We start from the raw sequence: 15597 nt of genomic DNA, 5'->3' as shown, positions 1-15597 counted from the left end.
CACTCAAATGTCAAAACTTTCTAAGACCAACAAGGATGTAGCAACCCTTGCTAACAGATGTTATTGCAAAAGGACCTGCTAGAACCATGTGAACCAATTGAAGAACAATTGATGCTCTCGAAGACTTCCCTTTATCATACTTCTCCTCTAGATGCATATCCATGGAACAAGTTGAACATTCACCCTTAGAAAAGTTGATTGTAGATAGAGCTTTGACCATATTGCTTGAGAAAAGTTGATGAAGATAGTGGAAGGAAAGATGTCCATACCGCTCATGCTATAATTTGCTTTGTAAATGATATTGAGTCAACAAGGAATATGAAGGAGACTTAGGCACAAAGTGGGAGAAAGAATAAAGCCTTTTGTAATGATTGACTTAGCTACTGCAACCAATGAATCATCTTTAAGATTGCGCACCATTACTGAATCAGGAAGGAACTCAACTTTATTGCCATCTCCATAGTGAGTGATTTGGTAGATTGAAAGGAGATTAGAGCTAAGGTTGGGAACATAGAGAACTTCTTTGAACTCCTCATTTTCCATCTGAACTTGTCCTTTCCCTTCAACTTCAATTTTTGTATCATCTCATACAAAGATGTGCAGTACCTTAGACTGCTTCAATGAAGAAAAGTCTCCTTTTGAAGAACCCATATGATATGAGGCACCCGAGTCAAGAATCCATTCCCTTGAAGAACTTGAACCAACCATAAGTGCTTGAATCGTTGGAAGCATTTGGCACATTGATTTTGTTCTTCATGAGTAAGTTTTCCAACTCATCGATTCTCTTAGTTTTGTAATGATGCTCATCATGATTCAGTTTCTTGTAATATGCACAAAATAGTTTGTCCTTCTTATCATTATTTCCCTTCTTTTTGGAAGAAGAATTACCTTGCTATGAGGAGGTAGATTGTTGTGTCTCTGATTGTGATTTTTGCTTCCATTGCTTCTTCTTGCTGTTGGTAAAACTTTTTCCACTTTGATTTGAGTGGTTTTCATTGCTAGCCACCAATGCTTTGGTCTTTGATGAATTGAGAAGTCTCATATCTATCAACTTGGATTGTTCCAACATCAACATTTTTGCAAATGCATCAAATGTAGGCTTAGTAAAGGTACTTCCCATGGTCAACCTGTGAGTGTTGTAACTCGAAACAAAAGATGCATATTCTGAAGGTAGCCTCTTCAAAATGTGATGAATCAATCAATCATCCTTCATGGGATTACCACAATCTTTAAGTAGCACTCTCAATTCATTGGCTTTGTTGATATAGTCTTGAATTGTGCCAAAATTCTTAAGATCCAAGAGAAGTAGGTAATCCTCAATTTGGTATCCCTTTTCCTCATCCACCTTACCATACAACCCTTCAAGTTTGTCCCAAGTAGGCTTGGCTTCCTTAAAGCTAGAAATGTGGAAGAAGAGATCTTTATGAACACAACTCCTAATAATTCCTAAAGCCTGATCGGCTTTAATTTTCCAAAAAACTAGTGGTGTAGCATCAATGGTTATTTAAACCATTTTCCATTAATCTACTCCATACAATATCTTTCCATGCAGCATAATTGTGTGAAGTTAGAAGTGGAGTTTTAGGTGAACCCATGATGCAAAAAATAAAAGGAGCACAAAAGAGAGACACAAAAACACAAGAGACACCCCCCCATTCACTCAATCAAAAGACCCCCCCACCCAAAAAAAAAATTATGCTTTTGGTACTTTATATGTAGTGCATGTACAATAGGCCATCTATCAAAATGTACAAAGTGGACTTCTAATTTTTCTATTTACAATTACCTTTTGAGGCTCAAATTTGTCACTAAGTACTATAGCTCAGATGTACAACAATATTGAAGAGTAATCAAAGCAATACAATGTAGAAAAGGACCTAATTATGAAAGTGATATTTTGGTCCACACAAGCCTATAATTTGATTGTAGATCTAGGAAGTAGACAACAAATTAAGCACTTGAAAAAAAATAGAACCTAAAAATGTGTCCAGATGAGCCCGTACGGAGCATTTGAAGTTGCAAAATGTAGGATTGGATAGGTATAGTCATGAAAAAATGTAATTTCTAACAAATTTGTGCACCAAAACTAGAAAAGAACTGTACCACTGAAAAGTTCAGGAAATTCTACCCAAAATAAAACAAATTACACCTGATTTGGAGTTCGGCTGATTGAGTTATGGCCTCCCGAAGTCAGACTGTCAAATCAAAACTGAATCTAGAGAGGAGTCTGGGTAGAAAACTATGAGGTTAAATTTGATGGTCAAATGACCATCACAGTGGTGTTATTTAGCCTAGAATGATAGCCAGACAACTGTCAAATTTAGCATAGTAAATTATTGATGTTAGCAAAAATATCCCCTTGCTGACGTGAAATGATGTGTCATATGGACTGGTACGATCTTTCCATGTAGCATACAGATCTCAATGACTAGGATGGTATGGATGATGAGGTGGTGGTGATATGTGGTTGACTTCATGGAGCTCTATTATCACTGGCAGGTGAGGACATAGCAAAGAGATGTGTTGGCTGGCCTGTTGACTGGACGTCGATTCATTTTGGCTCTAGACACTCCATATGACTGTGATACTTTGGATCTAGGTCAAGGTGTCCTTAGAGAGGTGAAGCAAGATCAATCTCCAACAACTATGTGAAGAGAAATTCCCTCAGCTCTGATAGCATGAAAGAATTTGCCTTAGGGTAAAATCACCCAAGATCAAGGAACTCAAGCAGAAGCACAAAATAGACCAAAATATGATAAGAATAGAAATATGATATTGAATTCATGTAATTGTATGTACATATGCACTAGGAGTGCCTGAATATAAAGGCCTCTATAATGCTTCTAGAATGTCTAGGAGTCAACACACTGATAAGTCTTACAACCAGACACATGTCCACTAAGTGTGGATTATCCTCCATTAAGCACAAGAGTAAGTGTGATGATGAGAGGATAAGCCTTTAAATGTATAGCATGTAAAATTATGTTGTAGACACCATGTGCTAAAGTAAGAGTGTGAATAACTGTGTTGTCAACATGACAACTAAGTTAATTATGCAAACTCTAGTGTTGTAGACACCATGTGCTGAATTAGAGTTGCTTACTTCTGTGTTGTCAACATGACAAATCATAAGAGTACGCAAACTCCTAGGTGTCAAACTAATAAATAATAAAATAATGCATTGACCTAAGTAAACTTAAGTAAGTGTAATAATTAAATACTTATTTACACCAACAACAGGTACCAAGATGAAAAACATGGTGTACTTTTGATGGTGGATGTGCTAGGAGGGATTTTTCCCTTGTTCATTTATGTGGCTAAGGATTGACCCTATGCAATGTATACAACAAGTGGGAGATTGTTTAGATAATGGGTGTTGCACACATTGCATAATATTGTTATATTGTATTATTTTATTTTATTATGTAATGTTGTACCTAGATGGACGTGCAACATGTAAAGATTCCCATGGGATATACTTGATGATTTGTATTGTAACATTGTGATAATATATCATGTAATTATTTAATATTGTGAAAAAGAATTAAATTTTCCAATAGCAAATGTTGGGTCAAGGGGTTAGGTAGCAAATGGTTTATGTAATACCACTTAGTGGTTTTGTGTGACTTGCTACTATATAATTAGCCACAAGGGTAGTTGTTGGAGCAAGTAGTGAGAAGAAAAAGGGAAAAAGGGAAATGAGTCAAGTGGGACAAGGCTTGAAAGGTTAGCCAAGGCAACATTTATGAAGGTTGGAAGCATGACATGGGATGTGTGGTTTCATGCTTGTTGACATGGATTGATTGGTTGTGGCTATGGCATTGAAGGCCTCCATGGTTGTATTGCAATGGTATTTTTGCCGAATAATACATGGTGATGGATGCTTTTGGAGGCTAGGTTTTTCCCTCAATGATGGTTTCCCAAGGTAAATCTTGTGTCACATTTTGTGGGTATGTTGTCTATTCTCTTGCATGTGGATTTCACATATTTATTTCAGATCTGTTATGGGTTATGTGGAAACATTATATTATTTCTTGCAAGTTTCCTTACAGGAATAAGTTCAAATATTGTAATTCCTCTATAATAAGATTGTTCCAAAATGGACTCCACTCTTTAAAACAACAACCCCTCTATATCTAAATTCTACCCCAAGATAATTGTTATTCTATTGTACAATGACCATTATAAAATGGGGTAGATGGAATGGACTTTTCAAACCATTGCCAACATTCACCAAGAATATTATATTCATTAAATTAAGGATTAGAATATGGGTCTTCATCCATTTGGATCATACTAATAAAGTCTTGAAATGATATTAAATTATTCAATTTATTCATTTGTTAAGTATGGATAAAAAATTAGTTGAGGATTTTTGTTCCAGAAATCTTCATTTGTAGCAAGTCGCAATTTTGAAAGAAAACCAAAAGTCAATGATGACACACATGAAATGAATTTATTAACAAGCTAACAAAATGAAATTTCTAGTCCTTAATCATGGCACATTTTTTCATGGATGAGTGCATGCCACCCTAGAAAATAAACCCAACAACACTAGGAATCAAATAAGTTGCACCACTTTTATTTCAAGATAATAAATTTTTAAGCCCACTCCAACCATATTTCCTACTAAACATCACATATAATATTTGGGAAGAAAAATTAAATTAAATTATATCATTTTCCTAGTTTTCAAGAATCAATATGCTTCGATAAGATCATCATTAGGTGATCATCATTTATCGCAAGCTGAGGATCAAGAGTTGCATAGTTTGGAAAACTAGTGACATGGTCATAGGATCTAGTGAAATCAAAATTTAAGAAGTTGTCTTTCTTATTTTAGAGCTTTTGATAAAGGTTGAGTCTAATGTCATATGGTTAGAGTGGTTTTTAAGTCATTTTCACTCAAGGGTATCATAGGGTAAGTTAGGGATTTAGCTAAATCATATAGATGTATGCCTTAGAGTTTTAAAATTGGCCATGTTTAAAATTCAGGGTAACATCTAGAAAACCTCCTTAGTTATTGGGAAGCCATGTGTTACGATAAGGATACCAACCAAAGTATGAGTATATTTTTGATTGACTATGAAAGAGCATATGATACAATGGAATTTTATTCTTATGCTGATGAAGAAACTTGGTGCTCCTAGAATTTTGTGCGAAATGGTATGGGTTTTAATGAATGATGCAAGTGTAAGGGTAGAAGTAAATGAACGTAAATCATGTTGTTATTCCCATCTAGATCTATTAAGGGTATATGTTTTTCTCTTGCTTATTTATTTTAGAACCAAATGCACTTTATTATCTTCTCAAATATAGTTCCATTTCCCCTAGAGTACATAGAATTACCTTTACAAATGGGGAAGGCCTCACAAAATATAATTTGCGAGAAATATTGTTATCCTTATTGAATTGGAGAAGAACAATCTTGGTGGCTTGATGATTGAGATGGAAACATTTTTTAATCCTTTTAAATGTAATATACCCATCTCTAGATCTAGTATGTTAGGATGGGAGGAGAATAATCCACCCTAGCTCAATAAATATGACTTAACATGTTTGTGGGGGGGGGGGGGGGGGGGGGGGCATTGGGAATCCCCTTTATTATTTTCCCTAATGTGAGAGAGATGTGGGACTAGATTAGGGATAAAAAATGCATAAGAAGCTAAGAAAATAGAGCAAGAATTAACTATTAATGATCGAGAGATATCAGGTGTGTTAAAAGATCATATCCTCTTATAACATTTATTATGCATCTTCCTTGTCATTTACTCAAAATCAAGTCAATTAGAAAAAAAAAGATTAGAAACTACCTATAGTGAAATGATAAGAGAAATAATAAAAGGCATGTAATGAGATGGAAATAGTGTACCACAAGCAAAGGAAAAGGAGGCATATGGTTAAAAGACCTGATGGGGACACAAACCAAGAACAAAATGGACACAACAAAAAGGGAAAAATTATATTAACTAAGAAAATAATCTAGTACAAACAGTACAGGAAAATAAACTTCAAAACATGCCCTAAGGGCTTACAATAGCGTAAATCTGGAGATAATTTCTCCTTTCAGTACCTCCTCTCAAACTCCACTCCGAACTGCCTTTTACAATGCAAAAAATCTTCTTAAATAGACCTCGGAGGGTTAAGGACTAGGAGTACATTCTAGAAAGTGCTAGTAGGCATCCACCGACCAAATAGAAGGTTCCAGAAGCTACGTTAGAAGTTGGTGCAAATCTAGAAGAATCCAGAAACGGTAACCGAACTTCTGGGAGGCATAACTTTTGAACCGTAACTCTGATTGATGAACTGTTTACATTTTTGAAAAGCTCTTGAAGCACTCTATAGCCTTATGGACAAATTTTCTCATCCACCATTTTTTGGCCCTTTTTGAGGTCATTTAATGCCCCTAACCTAACTTTGAAGCATTCTTAGGAGGTCTCCAAAACTCGAAAAACTATAATAACTTTCAAACCGTGGGGCCTTTTGACTTGATTCTTTTTTTGGAATGATCTAAATCACAATTACATTCATTTGGCCAATTCACACCTTCTAGGTCACCAAAATGATGGCCAAATTGCATGCTACTATTTTTTCAGGATTTTTTAGTACATTGATAGTTGAACTGTGAGAGTTGGAACTTTTATTTGACCCAAATGGGTATCCAAAAATGTAAAGACATGAAATAGAAACTAAGTCTAAGTACATTTTTTTTGGGTGATACAGGATTGCCCTTATACCTCTGGATGCTCTTGCATCAGACACCCAAGGTAGATTGAAAAGTGACCCTGTCACTTTATGGATGGTAGAGGAAATCCCAAATGGGAAACCTCAACTGCTGAAATCCAAGTTGAGTCCTCGATTGATCGTCCTTTCCATTTGACCAAATACTCTTCATACTGCCTGTTTCTGGTACTCCTACCCACACGATGATCTAGAATGTCTTCTATCTCCTCCTTCTTAGAAGTAGGAATTGGACATGGCTCTAACACCAGCTCCTCATCTACACCATCATCATGATACTCTATTAAATATACAATGTTGAAAATGGGAGAAATGTGAATACCATCTGGCAGCTCCACCTCATATGCATTTCTTGAGTCATGTTTCTTCAAAATTTTGCAGGGGCCAAATTTCTTCATTTTCAGCTTGTTGTAAGTACCGGCTGGAAATCTTTCTTTTTGTAAGTGCACCATGACTAAATCTCCTACTTGGAATTCCTTATGTCTTCTTCTTTGATCAGCCCTAGCTTTATACTCTTGATTCATCTTGGTAATGTGTGCTTGAACCTCCTCATGTAGACGCTTGATATGTTCAGCAAATTCCTCAGCTTCAGCACTTGTCCTCTCCCCTTGTTCTATCTTCCTCAGCTCTGGTGCAGTCCTTGGGCTACTCCCATATACAATTTGGAATGGTGATTTTCCAGTACTCCTATTTATAGAGTTATTATAAGCAAACTCTTCCTGTGGTAGAATCAAATCCCATCCCTTGGGCTTATCCCCAACTAAACATCTCAGAAAATTGCCCAGACTTCTGTTTACCACTTCTGTTTGGCCATCAGTTTGTGGGTGATGCGTGGAACTGAATTTCAAGTCAGTTTTTAACTTTTTCCACAATGTCCTCCAGAAATACCCCACAAATTTAGTATCTCTGTCAGAAACTATGCTCCTTGGAAGACCATGTAGTCTTACCACCTCTTTGAAAAACAAGTCTGCAATATGGACAACATCATGAGTTTTGTGGCATGGAATGAAATGTGCCATTTTGGAGAACCTATCAACCACCATGAATACTAAGTCATTACCCCTTTCTGTCCTTGGTAATCCAAGAACAAAATCCATACTTATGTCCTCCCATGGCCTTGATGGAACAGGCAATGGCTGATATAGGCCAGTATTGTGACTAAACCCCTTGGCAACTTGACAAACTTGGCAACTCTGTATGAACTTCTTCACATCCTGTGAAATTTGAGGCCAAAAATAATGTTCTCTAAGAATGGAAATGGTCTTATCTCGACCAAAATGTCCTGCCATCCCTCCACTGTGTTTCTCCTTAATCAGATTTTCCCTCATGGAACTCCTTAGAATGCACAATTGACTACCCTTGAACAACATGCCATCCTGAATCAAATAGTCTAACCACTTCGTTCTATCCACAACAACAGGTTCTTTACAAGCTTTCCATGCTTCAGCAAAATTAGGATCCTCGGGGTACAAATTCTTGAGTTCATCAAACCCAACTACTTCAACCTGCATTGTTGTAAGCAACAACTGTCTCCTACTTAGTGCATCTGCAACCCTGTTAGATTTTCCACTTCTATGCTTCAACACAAATGTATAACTCTGCAAGAACTCTACCCACTTCATATGCCTCTGATTCAATTTACCTTGGCTATTTAGGTACTGTAATGCCTGATGATCAGTATACAAAACAAATTCCTTTGGCAATAAATAATGCCTCCATTTCTTTAAGGCCTGAACTATTGCATAGAACTCTTGATCATAAACATAATACTTCTTCTTTGCATCATTCAATTTTTCACTAAAATATGCAATAGGCTTACCTTCTTGGCTTAATACAGCCCCAATAGCACTGCCACTAGCATCACAATCCACTTGGAACACTTTTCTAAAATTTGGAAGTGCCAACACAGGTTGTTCTGTTACCTTCTTCTTCAGCAATTCAAAACTTCTCGCAACTGCTGCAGTCCATTTGAACTCTTTTCTATCCCCTCTTATTGTATCAGTTAGGGGTGCACATATGCCACTAAAATTTCTAATAAAATTCCTGTAAAAACTAACCAAACCATGAAATGATCTTACCTCAGTAGCAGACCTTGGAGTAGGCCATTCCAAGATGGCTTTTACCTTCTCTGGATCCATTTTGAGACCTTAAGGTGATATAAAAAACCCCAAATAGACTAACTCCCTTTTTGCAAAGTTACACTTCTTCAGATTAATTAATAGTTTCTCTTCCCTTAGCCTTTCAAGGACACTACATATATGCGGTAAATGTTCTTCCAAAGTCTTGCTGAAAATTAAAATATCATCAAAATAAACAATAACAAATTTTCCCAAGAACTTCTTAAGTACCTCATTCATGAGCCGCATGAAGGTGCTTGGGGTGTTCGTCAATCCAAAGGGCATGACTAACCACTCATAAAGACCCTCCTTGGTCTTGAAGGTTGTTTTCCACTCATCTCCTTCTCGAATCTGTATCTGGTGATAACCACTCTTCAGATCTATCTTTGTGAAGTACTGAGCTCCACTCAAGCAGTCCATAATATCATCCATCCTTGGCAAAGGAAACCGGTACTTGATGGTGATCTTGTTTATAGCTCAAGAATCTGTACACATCCTCCACTCTCCATCCTTCTTTGGTGCCAGTACTACAGGTACTGCACATGGACTTAGGCTCTCTCGAATCAAGCCCTTCCTCAACAACTCCTGAACCTGTCTATTTAGCTCCTCTATTTCAGTAGGAGTCATCTTGTGAGCAACCTTGTTAGGAAAACTAGCTGCTGGAATTAGATCTATCTGATGACTGATTTGCCTTACTGGTGGCAATCCATTTGGAACATTATCAGAGATAATATCTCCAAATTCCCCTAGTAAATTTGAAACTTCAAATGGTATTTCACTACTACCTTCTTTATCTTTCCTAGGAATCAAAGCATAGCACATATGCTGATGTTTCATGCCATCTAAACACTTCCTTTCATCAACAAGACAAATCCTAGCACTGCTACATACCTTTTCACCTTCCTTTTTCATGGGCTTCAATTTGTGACGAACTCCATCCTTTGTCAGAGAGTATGTGTTTACATGTCCATCATGTACTGCATGTCTATCAAACTGCCATGGTCTACCCAACATAGATGGCAAACATCCATCGAAATAACATCACAGAGAACTTCATCATGGTAACTCCCAATTTTGAATTTCACTAAACATTGTTCACTTACCAGGACCTTATGATCATCTTTTACCCAAGCAATCCGATAGGGCTGGGGATGTTTCTCCCTCTTGAGCTTTAGCTTAGAGACCATCTCTTCTAATACCAAGTTATTAGTGCTACCACCATCAATGATCACGTCACAACATTTATCCTCACACTTGCATCTGGTACGGAACAAACTCCTCCGTTGTCCTGGTTCAATCTCACCACTTAGTAGGACTCTTTCATTTACCAAGGTCTCTCCTCTTTCTACATCCTCTGAATGTGATGATTGTGCATCCTCATCCACATGAGCAACCCTAGCTTGGCCCTCAGCTCTCCTATCTGTCCTTCCTTGTCGTTGAGGGAATTCAAAGGCATGATGACCTTCTTCATTGTAATGGAAATAGGTACCACGGAAGCCTCCTCTTCCTTGTCCACGTCCTCTACCTCTTCCTCTCTGATTTCCAAAGTCTTGATCATGGGAGCGGTTGAAACCCTCATTCCTCTGGTTCCTGCTAGTACCCACATCTTCATTTTTCTTTTGGGTTTCATTGTGGCCTCCAGATGATCTACCACTTCCACTTCCTCCTTGACCGTGCCCTCTTTGTATTCCTTCAAACCTTTTATTCAGCTTCTCTTCAACTCGTAGGGCAAACTGGTATGCCTCTTCAACGCTAGTCATTCTTACCAGACTTAATTCCTCCTAGATGCTAGGTCGCAACCCACTGATATAATGAGCAACCTTCTCCTTATTTGCTTCTTCATGTCCCACTCTAATCAAGAGTCGGTAAAATTCCTCGGTATATTCTTGGACTGATCTTCCTGCTTGCTTTAACCCATGCATCTTCTTAAACAAATCAAGCTCATAGTCCACAGGAATGAACTGCTTCTTCAATTTGTCCACCATGCGATCCCATCTTGTGATCTTCTCCTTTCCTCTTCTGTTTCTTTCCAATTGGACCTCTTGCCACCAGATTTTGGCATGGCCTTTCAGTTTGGCCTTTGCAAACTTAACCCTATCTGGGTCCCTGATATCCTCATACTTAAAGTATTCTTCCAGTTCATTGATCCAATCAATCAACTCATCTGGTTTCAGATTTCCTAAAAATACACCCACTTCAATTGTGGGTCTTTCCCCAAACTTAGTAATGGCCCTAAAAAGCCTTTCCTCTGCATGATTCAGAACTTCCCTTTCAAATTCCCCTTCTAGTTCCATTACTTCTTCTTCATTGTCATCCTCACTGTCGTCACCTGCGGCAACATTTGCTTCTCTACGGAGCTCCTCTTGCAATGCTTGTACCTGCCTTTGGAGGGCTCTAACCTCCTCAGGATTAATAGCTCTAGCCCTTCCACCATGCTCTCTTCATGGAGGCATCTTCTAACTCGAACCCACAACCACACAGTCCTGGTGCAAACTGCCTCACAGTCGGCGCTCTGTCTACACACTCAGGAAAACCATCTCTAATACCACTTGATGGGGACACAAACCAAGAACAAAATGGACACAACAAAAAGGGAAAAATTGAAAAATTATATTAACTAAGAAAATAAGCTATTACAAATAGTATAGGAAAATAAACTTCAAAACATGCCCTAAGGGCTTACAATAGCATAAATCTGGAGATAATTTCTCCTTTCAGTACCTCCTCTCAAACTCCACTCCGAACTGCCTTTTACAATGCAAAAAATCTTCTTAAATAGACCCCGGAGGGTTAAGGACTAGGAGTACATTCTAGAAAGTTCTAGTAGGCATGCACTGACCAAATAGAAGGTTCTAGAAGCTACGTTAGAAGTCGGTGCAAATCTAGAAGAATCCAGAAATGGTAACCGAACTTCCGGGAGGCATAACTTTTGAACCGTAGCTCCGATTGACGAACCGTTTACATTTTCAAAAAGCTCTCAAAGCGCTCTATAGCCCTATGGAAAAGCTTCACTCATCCCCCATTTTTTGGCCCTTTTTGAGGTCATTTAATGCCCCTAACCTGACTTTGAAGCATTCTTAGGAGGTCTCCAAAACTCGAAAAATTGCAATAACTTTCAAACCGTGGGGCCTTTTGACCTGATTCTTTTTCTGGAATGCTCTAAATCACAATTACATTCATTTGGCCAATTCACACCTTCTAGGTCACCAAAATGATGGCCAAATTGCATGCTCCTATTTTTTCAAGATTTTCTAGCACACTGATAGTTGAACTGTGAGAGTTGGAACCTTTATTTGACCCAAATGGGTATCCAAAAATGTAAAGACATGAAACAGAAAATAAGTCTAAGTACATTTTTTTTGGGTGACACAGGATTGCCCTTATACCTCTGGATACTCCTGCATCAAGACCTTAAAATACATGATCTTGCACTTGCATCCATTGTATATTTAAAGCTCTATAGAGAAAAAAACCATGAAAGATCCTTGCTAGAAATAACATCATCATAGTTGTCCCAAGTCAAGGACCATCATGGAAAGATATTCATCTTCATGAACTCATTGTAGTTCTATTTTGCATTAAAATACCAAGTTAGATGTGTTTAATTTTATTTGAAAAGGATGGGGTCATTTGAGGCAAATTGTATCTCAAAATGGGATCATCTCAAGTAAAAAATAAATTTATGGTGAGAGATCAATATATCGTTGATCTGTCTAGTTTTTTTGTCTATTAATGTAAAACACTTAGTCATATAAAAGAAAGAGTTGGTTAGTCATCTTTGCGACCAAGTCACTCTATATAGGCTGAGTTTTGTATTTGTTAGACTTGTAAATAATCTTGTGTATGTCAAGCTCTATAGGAGCCAAGCAAGTATATGGTTGCTGAGTATTCCTATGGAAGCCGAGTTCAATGAATGTCAAATAAACAAAAGTAAGTTGATGATGAGTCATATAGAAGGTGTTGAGCTAGTTGAGGTCAAGTATCAGTAGGAAGCATCAGAGATAGTATGTGTCAAGTAACACAATTTGAACAAGAATGTCTAAAATGACACAAACTTTGAGGTAAACCATTTTGAGATGACATGTAAATGATACTTAATGATTGTAGAGTTTAATTATGTATTTTTATGTGGATCATCGATCCCTATGAAGGAAAGTTAGCCAATTAGATTAAGAAGCAAAAAGGGAAACATCCAAATCATTGATTTTATTCTAGAAGCCTCAACAAATGTCTTTATAAGGGCAGATCTAAACCCTATTTCATATGTATGCTAAGTGATGTGAATGCTTATGTGAAGGAGTTAGGTTTTGGAGGCTGCAAGTGAAGTTATGAAGTAATAGAGCATAGAAACTAAGTGAAGTAGTGAAGAGAAAAGTAAAGATATATAGGAGAAGAGATCAGATCAAATAGTGGAAAAAGATTTGTTATCAACATTGTAAGTGCAGATTGAAGGATCGGGTATTGATGCATTTTAGCAAGTGAATCATGGTAAATATCTTAATAGAGTGATCCTAATATGCCTAAAAAAAAATCTTAATAGAGTGATTACTTCATTTTAAGTTTACATCCTTTAATCAAGTTAGACCTAATAGTCTTGTAAAGCTCTTACTAGTGTAGACTCTTCACAAGGTAGATCATCAAAAGTGATAAAATTTGTAGCCCTAACAAGTAGACTTTGTTACTATAGTAGTGAAGATTTGTGGGTGTTATCCCCACCCCAGTTTTATCTTCACCTTGTAGGGTTTTTGGGTAACCAAAATCTTTTGTGTTATTTGTTTATCTTTAAGCTTATGGATGTGATGAATAGTTAGACTTATTTCAACATTTGAAGTTTAAGGCCATGTTGTTTATAATCTAGATATGAGATGGATTAAGTGGTGAACACAACTAAGTTGTTTTGAAGGATAAAGGTTTTAATGATCCTAATTCATCCCCCCCCCCCGCCCCCCCTCTTAGTATCTCACCTTCCCAATAAACTTACAAAAATTAGTATTGGAGCTTTGTTCTCTTAGAAGAAGTTTAATCACTTGAGAGTTGAGATCTTGGAGATGGAGGCTTAAAAATTGGGAAAGAATATTAAGAATTATATAATTGACATCCAAATCATAATGTACCAACTTGAAACCACAAGAGAGGAATTGAATAAGTCCTTAAAGAAGAGAAGAGAGATGACTATCTCGTAGAATGACACACTTTATCAAGAAGTGGACACCAAATATTTTTTGACAATGGAAATTCTAGTGAAAGTCATGAAACTATAGTAGATCTATTAGAGAACAACAACATTATGAATGAAGAAGTCATAGGATTGGAGGAGAGAACATGAAATCCAATCAGTAAGGATATGTGAAGTGATTGAACAAAAGAAGAAAGTTGAAGAAGACAAAGTCATGGTTGAAGAAGACAAAAGACAATTGGCCATCAAACTTGAAGAAATGTTATTTGATGTGTAACATATTATAAACATTTAGCTAGACACAATGAATCAACTACTAGTTATAAATCAAGATCTAAACATAAAGGACATGGAGATTACAAGTCCAAGATCAAAAAATGACCAACAAAGGAATGAGTTAAGATCTAAGAAGGAACTCTTGGAAAGGATGAACAAATCTAGTGAAGCTATAAGTACTTTGAAGAACTAATGAGATCACCAAGGTCATCCAATGATACCTCTAGATTAGGACATATCAAGCATCATCCATCTACTAAAGAAGGAGAATTATTCAAGAGTGGAGAGAAAAGAAATGAAAAACCAAAAGGTAAACCTACATGCTATCATTGTAGAAAACTTGGACACATAGAAAACATTTGTAGAAGCAAGATTGGTAAGAAAAATCCTAAACCTAAGTTTATTGGTAACTATTTTAATTACGTGAAAAAAAGTTCATCAAGAACATGAATGTAGATTAAAGGTTAGAAATACACCTATTGCACCTAGATTTGACAGATTTTTTACAACTTCAAAAATATGGACATAGAGAATGTGAATGCAAATCTAAGGTAAAATCTGAGTGGACACCCAAAAGACAATTAAATGCACCTAAGCAAGATTATTATAACAATTGGGATTATAAAACATGGTACAATTGTCATTATTGTGGAGAATATGGCCACATTCCAAAAAATTGCATAAGAACATATTTCAAAGGAAATTAGAAGAAATGGTTGAATGGAAGCATAGTTTGTTTTAGTTGTCACAAGACTAGACATGTGAGCAAGAACTGGAGGACCTAAGCACTAGTACCAAACAATGAACACATCAAGGGAAAAGTAAAAGTAGATCCAAAACAAACAAAGATGGAGATGAATCAAACCTAGAAGAAGGTAGAAGTTGGAAGCACGAGAACAAGTAAAGTCGAGATCACCTAATCCAATGGAGAAGGGGATCACACTACCTCAAACTGATCAAGAAAGGTATGCAAGGAATTGCATATTCAAATGACATATCATACATTAGTTTCTAACACAAAGTTAGTGTAGAAACTAATATATTGGCACTAACAATGTAATTGAGTTTCATTGTTAGTGCCGAGCATTAGTAATCTAGTTTGTATTGACCGAACATTGTAATATGGACCAAATGCCCATAATGATCGAGCTAATGTGTTGGCCAAGTTAAATGGTATTGAATGAGCTGTATAATAAAGACTGAGTAATAAGGTGTAATGACAACCAAGACAACTGGATTCTACCTATCGAAGTACACAACATTTATGAGTATCCTAATTTCAATGAA

Source organism: Cupressus sempervirens, chromosome 1, assembly GCF_028749045.1.
Source record: "Cupressus sempervirens isolate cs-2001-9-10 chromosome 1, ASM2874904v1, whole genome shotgun sequence".
Classification (NCBI taxonomy): Eukaryota; Viridiplantae; Streptophyta; class Pinopsida; order Cupressales; family Cupressaceae; genus Cupressus; species Cupressus sempervirens.
Note: the sequence above shows the minus strand (reverse complement) of the source record.